This window comes from Falco peregrinus, chromosome W (assembly GCF_023634155.1).
Source record: "Falco peregrinus isolate bFalPer1 chromosome W, bFalPer1.pri, whole genome shotgun sequence".
NCBI classification, from domain to species: Eukaryota; Metazoa; Chordata; class Aves; order Falconiformes; family Falconidae; genus Falco; species Falco peregrinus.
The window spans coordinates 11,946,991-11,954,190 of NC_073743.1; the positions used below are offsets into that span (position 1 = coordinate 11,946,991).

Genomic DNA, 7,200 nt, shown 5'->3' on the forward strand with positions numbered 1-7,200 from the left:
ATACTCAGCATGACGTCCTGTAGAGGGATTTTTAAAAGATTGAGGACATATGTTACCATTGTCCGGGTTGGACAACCCAGGCCTGTTAGTTGAAACTGCAGAGCAACTTGGGAACAAGCAGTGGGAGAAAGAAAACAAGCTATGCACAAACAAGAAGCCAGGTGCAGAGCAAGTCCTGGGAACTGCAGAATCAACACACTCTCATCGGCACACTCTGATAAGACACTTGCAGCATGCTCACCAATCAGTGACACGGACGCCCACGTGGCCAGAGACTTTTATCTAATCACCTGTGTGCAAAGTCGGGTGAGCGGTCGGTTTAAGTTATAAATATGACCTGTTTGTTTAATAAAGTGAGCACGGCATGTAGCCATATTGGTGTGATTGTCGTGACTTGGCCGACTGTCCAGTCGGGACCCTCTTCGTCTGGCGCCCGAACAGGGACCCATTTATTCGCTTAAATGCGGTTTAGCTTAAATACTGTTCGTTTAAATGCGGAAGTCTCCATGCATCAGACCCAAAGGAAAGTTGTCCGATTTGGGAGCTGGAGGTCGGAGGCGGGCGGAACCTGGAAAGGGAAAAGCGGAGTCCAGAGTTCGGTGTAGAGCTGCGGATCGCACCTCCACCGGAGGTAAGACCGCGTCGAGTAAATCGCGGCAGGGCTCTCCGCTAAATTCCTCTCTGTGAGAGGGGGGGGGGCACTAAGGAAGACCGCGATGAGTGCGGCGAGGCTTCTCCGCTGATATCCTTTCTGTGAGAGGGGGGAGCTCTGAGAAGACCGCGATGGAATTAGACGCGGCAATTAAGCTGTTAACTGGCATCCTCCTTGGGAGAGGGGAGGGCGTTAAAGAGACAGAAGTGGAGACATTAGTTCGCTGGGCACGAAAAAAGGATAACATTCCCGAGCCCACGTTATTGTTTAGTAGTACGGAACGTAGAGAAGTGGGAAATTGCCTCTGGGATACTACGATCGAGGGAGGTAGAGAAGGAAAAGAAGCTAAAGCGTTAGGAGCTACGTGGTGGTCTATAATTAACACCCTGGAAACTATGAAGGCGGAAAAGAAAGTAGCGGCAGCAGCTATAGAAGCGTTGGGGGGAGATGTGGTAGAAAAGCCGGTGGAGCAGAAGGGTGATTCACCTAAGCCTTCTCTCTTGGCTACGCTTTTTGGAGTTGGGCATACTCGTCCTATGAAGGATATGTCCGCCCCTGCGTGTTCAACAGTGCAGGAGCTTGTAGATAAAACAGCGGACAAACCGAAAGTTCCTCCTCGGGAGCCTGCTGTAACTGAGCCGAACCCGGAAGAGGCGATTGAGCCTCCCCAGGAGGGCGGGGCAGCGAGTCCTGCTGCACCAATCGGAGCTGTGGGTGGAGCAAGACCAAAACGGAGGGTGGCTACAGCTTGTAGGTCACAACAGGGCGGGCAAAAGCGCCGTCCGACGTCGTATCCTCCTCTTCCTGAAACATCATCGGACGAATTTGAGGAGGAAGGCGGGGAGAAGCTTTGTGATAACAATACAGAGAAATCCTTACAGGAGGTAATAGATAAATTAAGAAACCTTGAAAAGCGAGTTGAAATGAACCTGCCTACTACTTCAATCCCTGTAATTCCTCCAGTTAGCCCAACTGCCCCACCGATGCTGAACTCGAGAAAAGATCCAATTCTACAGCGTTGGTCTGGTGGTGTTTGTGATGCTATTTTGGAAGGTGACTGGCAGGTGACTAGCTCATTAGCTTGTCCAGTAGTGGTTAATAATCTTGATGCACATAACTGGGACATGATTTATGGAAGGTTAATGATCAGATTTTCGCGATGGGAGTGTTGCAACCTGCTCTTCCACCTTTTATGATGATCCCTCAGATTTGGCAAATTGTTGTGATAGACTTGAAACACTGTTTCTTCACGATTCCCTTACATCCTGACAACACGCAAAGATTTGCATTCACTCTGCCATCAATAAACCATGCTGCTCCAGCCAAACGGTATGAATGGGTTGTCTTACCACAAGGAATGAAGAACTCTCCTACGATGTGTCAGACTTTTGTAGATTGGGCACTTGTTCCGGTACGACAACGTTGGCCTCACGTCCTGATCTATCATTATATGGATGATATTTTATTGGCCGCTGAACAAGGGATTTCAGATGATCAAATGAAATGGCTTGTTAACTACCTTCTACCATGTGGTTTGATTGTGGGCGCCTGAGGAGGTTCAATGTTCGGCCCCATGGAAATATCTAGGCTGGCTCATCTCGGATGCTCAGATCCAGCCACAGAAGGTGACCCTTACTACACAAATAACTAATCTGCATGATGCTCAAAGGCTTTTAGGAGACCTACAGTGGGTTTGTAATATAGTTGGCCTCACTAGTGATGATTTGCAACCGTTCTGATCCTAGTTGCATGGCACTGAAGCCAACAGTCCTCAAACTTGTTCACCACAACAGTGGGCTGCCCTAGAAGTTGTGTCCCGCAAGATTCAGACTGGCTGCACTGTGGTCGCTGAATGGTGAATCATCCGTTATCTTTTTTGGTTTGTAATGTTGCCACTTCACCTTTTGCCCTTATTTTACAATGGCAAAAGAAAAAGGGGGAGAATACTGTGATCGTTTTAGAGTGGTTGTTTTTGCCATTGCAACCCAGACATTGTATTTTAAGTCGTCCTGAAGCAGTAGCGGCCTTGGTGAGAAAAGGAAGAGACAGGATTGTTGAAGTTGATGGGACTGAACCAGCAGATATCAGTATTCCAGTCCGTGGTGATGATTACGAATGGCTTCTGAGACATTCAACAGCCATACAGGGAGCCTTGATAGGTTATACAGGTGTTGTACACAACAACCGGCCAAAAGGACCTCTCTGGAAGATGTTAGAGCATTACCAGTGGATTGTGAGACCGCTATGCTCAAAAAGACCAGTTGACGGGCCAACGGTGTTTACAGATGCAGGACAAAAGATGAAGAAGGCTGCATGTGTTTGGCAATCCGATAATCAGTGGCAGAAACATGTGATCTCTGGTGAACCAGGGGACAACCTTCAAACCTTAGAACTGAAAGCAGTGTGTTGGGCATTGGGAAGCTGGAACGACACACCTGTAAACATAGTATCAGACTCATTGTATGTAATTGGTGTAGTACAACACTGTTGTTATACATCACCAAAGACTGCGAGGGAATTAAACAACTACAGTTCCTGGTTTGAATGTTTTGTATAAAAATATATCTTCAGGCGTATGGGAAGGACCTAATCCGGTGTTATCGATAGAGGTTATTTTTGTATCTCCACAGATAAAGGACCTATATAGGTCCCTAGCAAGTTTGTGTGATCTGTATGTCAAGATCAGAAGACGGAAGAGAAGACTCAGAGTGAGAAGACAGAATAAACTGTCTGTGTTCTAAGGATGTAGACCACGGGTATTATGCCAATGTATGCAATGTGGGGTAAAATGGTACTGTAAGCCAAAGTTTAAATGTAAATGGTGTGAAGGGTGTATGGACAGTAAATGGGGTACTGTGCGTCTGAATAGTAACCGGGCATGAAGCAAGAGGAAACATATGACTAGTGTAATACCATGCTGACTGGAGATAGTACACATCATCACAATCTGTGAAAGTACAGCTTGTGGTGTGGAACCTGAAAATTGTACCTGAAATTTGGTCTGGTTTAGAGCAGGATTGGGAAGAAACTAGAACTTGTTTAATTGGTATTCCCCTGCAAGAGAATGAAACAAATTTTGATGGTTTTTGGAATCTTAAAGCAGTGAATCTGACTTCCAATCAGAATGGTACATGTATGAGTCCAAATGGGCAATATGTTTGGCCTTCTGTGCGTAATGCAGCGTGGCAGAAGACGGTTATTGAGAATTTAAATCAGCCACATCATTTACCTTTACAGGAGTTAGACCTATTGGCTAGTGTTGTACCTGTCGAATATGTCAATGTTACTACAACTGATATGGCAGACTGTACCCACATGTCATCACCACTTCAGCCTGTAGATGGCACTGGAGTAATTTGGTTTGGTGACCCGTGGCAAATATGGCTAACATGTCAAGGTGAACGGAGGTTTTATACAGGGTTTCAAAATCTAACCGGTTCACCTATTTGGGGTGAATTGAAAACTGGGGGTTTCCATGTAGATGTACCAGGGGGTTATCAGTTGCCGCTGGGAGTCTTTTTGATTTGTGGGGACAGAGCGTGGCCAGGGATTCCTTTGAATCCTGTCGGTGGACCATGTTATTTAGGGCGTTTGACTTTCTTTGCTCGACATATGAAAGACTTATTAAAAATGATTCAACAGTCTCACAGATCACAGAGGGCACTGCGCACCTTTGATGAAACATGTAATGACCGAGTCGATCTACATTCCGTAACAGAAAATGTCTTGGCCTCCATATTTATGCCGGAGGCAATGGCAGCATTAAATGCTAAGAATATATGAAGGTTAGCATGCTGGGGAGAGAAACAAATTAATCTTACATCGCAGATTTTAAGTTCGTTATTGCTTGATGTAGATAGCGTTAGGCATGCTTTGTTACAGAATAGAGCTGCAATAGATTTTTTGTTATTAGCACATGGACATGGTTGTGAGGATTTTGAAGGGATGTGTTGTGTGAACCTTTCCGATCATTCCATATCGATGCACAAGAAGTTGTCACAACTGCAGGGAAACATGAAGCATATTCTTGCTGATGATAATCCCTTCGATGAATGGTTGAGAGGATTGGGGATAACAGGTTGGTTAAAGACGTTATTGATGGAAGGAATATGCTTTGTTATAATCATTGTTGTAATGTTTTTAAATTTTGGCTGTTTATTTTCTTGTTTGAAGAAAGGTTTAACTTCTATTGTGAACCAGACATGGGTTGTCCAAAAAGAAAAAGGGGGAATTGTAGAGGGATTTTTAAAAGACCGAGGACATATGTTACCATTATCCGGTTTGGACAACCCAGGCCTGTTAGTTGAAGCTGCAGAGCAACTTTAAATTGTCCTTGAGCCAAGCAGTGTGAGAAAGAAAACAAGCTATGCACAAACAAGAAGCCAGGTGCAGAGCAAGTCCTGGGAACTGAGAAATCAACACACTCTCATTCAGCACACTCTGATCAGGCGCCTGCAGTATGCTCACCAATCAGCGACACAGACACCCGCGTGACCAGAAACTTTTATCCAATCATCTATGTGTAGAGTCGCGTGAGCGATTGGCTTAAGTTATAAATATGACCTGTTTGTTTGATAAAGTGAGCTCGACATGTAGCCATATGGGTGTGATTGTCGTGACTTGGCCAACTCTCCACGGGGACCCTCTTCAACGTCCCATGGTATGGAATACCTCTTTGGCTAGCTTGGGTCACCTGTCCTGGCTGTGTCCCCTCCCAATTTCCAGTGCACCCCCAGCCCTCTCACTGGCAGGGCCCAAGGAACTGAAAAGTCCTTAATTTAGCATAAACATCACCCAGCAACAACTAAGAACATCAGTGTCCTATCAACATTGTTCTCACATCATAGCCAAAACACAGCACTGTACTAACTACTAAGAAGAAAGTTAACTCTATCCCAGCTGAAACTAGGACAGTATCTTAAACATAGGAGTTTTCTAATTTGGTTTTCCTAAACTTGCTGTTGTTTTGTGTATGCTGTTTCTTCCAGGACAACCTGATACATATTGGACCAGAAATGGAAATTCGGGTTGTCACTCTAGGATTAGATTGAGCTGGAAAAATAGCTATTTTGTTTAAGTTAAAGATGAATTCATGCAGCCAATTCCAACAATAGGTTAGTAGCAACAATGTAAATGTAAAGATTTTCTGAACACTTGATTTATCTGTAGAATTTGATTATTTTATGTTCATACAGAACAAGACTATAAAACTTTAATATTTTTTTTTAGGTTTTAATATTGAAACAGTAGAATACAATAATTTGAAGTTTACTATTTGGGATGTAGGAGGGAAGCACAAATTGAGGCCCTTGTGGAAATATTATAATCTCAATACACAAGGTGAGTCTAATAAAACTTTTAAACCATATTTTGTCTTTTAGCTTGCATTTCAGAACTGAAATATTATTAATATAAATAATTTATATCTTTAGAAAGTTGTTAATCTAATGCAAAGTACTGCTGCTAGATACATGAGCTAGAAATTTTAATCCGGTTGGTCATAGTGTCTGCTGCATGATAAAGGTGCATTCTCCATAAATCCATTAGACAGTTCATGGAGAATCTCTGTTAAGCTGGTTTTAGCTGACGACAGACAAGGTGCAGCATTCTAAAATCTGCATAGTGAGAAGTAGTACTTGCCAGGTATGAACTTTAAATAGCACTTGAAATGAAAACACTCAGCCTTTTAGGAGCCTTTAGTTGGCAACTTTATAAAATTCTACAAAGTTCTGTAACTTGTGACTTGGTATTGCAGTGTAATATCTAATCATAAACTAGATAAACTGCTCAATTCTGAAAACATTGTTATAAATTATTCTGACTTGGAAATTCATGCTCTCCTGTAAATCCTCCATAGTTGTTTTCCAAGTTAGAAAGGGGTTCCTCTTCATTAATTCATTAAGAATTATCTGAAATACTTAGGAATGACAATCAGTTTGTGCTCAATTTTGTGCGTTATTTCAGCCTTCATTGCAAACTTAAACATTTTAAATCACTCATCTTTTCAGGCTTTTAAAAATTGTATTTTGGGGTTTCTGTCGTCTTCTTAAAACTTGCCCTACAAACACCAGTAGCATAGAATTGTGTCTACCTTGAATTTTAAGTTGGAGAGAAAGCCTAAGCAGTTACCTTGTTGCATACCTGCAGTAAGTTTTATTTTGTTTTGGTGTTGGGGTGTTTTTCATTGCAAAAAGCATGAGTTTAAATTCTGTCCTCTAGTTCTGCCTCCCTGACTCTCCAGTCTTTCTGGCATCTTGGTTACTTTCTAGTGGAGAGTGAAATCTACTACTGCTGTGTTGGGTTCATGGGAATCTTCTCTGGATTGTGTAGTCTGTAGCTCAAGGAAGCTGTGCTGATTTGGCTGAACCTGTAGATTTTACAGCCAGTTAAGGGAAACTGGAACAATTGTGTAGGAGTTTATTGAGCATAAATGAATCAACAAAGGGTTTCAACTGAGATACTCAATCCATACATGGTAAACCTGGTTTCAGACATAATCAGTTAAAATATCACAGCCTTTATGTTAGACTATGGCAAAAACTTCAGAC

General features: G+C 42.8%; 1 long non-coding RNA gene across 1 annotated transcript; it reads left to right on the forward strand.

The window, feature by feature from the left end:
* The first annotated feature begins 236 nt into the window (after nucleotides 1-236).
* Nucleotides 237-5,881, forward strand: LOC129783132 (uncharacterized). The gene is made up of 2 exons (XR_008745121.1): nucleotides 237-631; nucleotides 3,283-5,881. It is a non-coding gene; the product is annotated as an uncharacterized LOC129783132 (long non-coding RNA).
* Nucleotides 5,882-7,200: the final 1,319 nt, after the last annotated feature.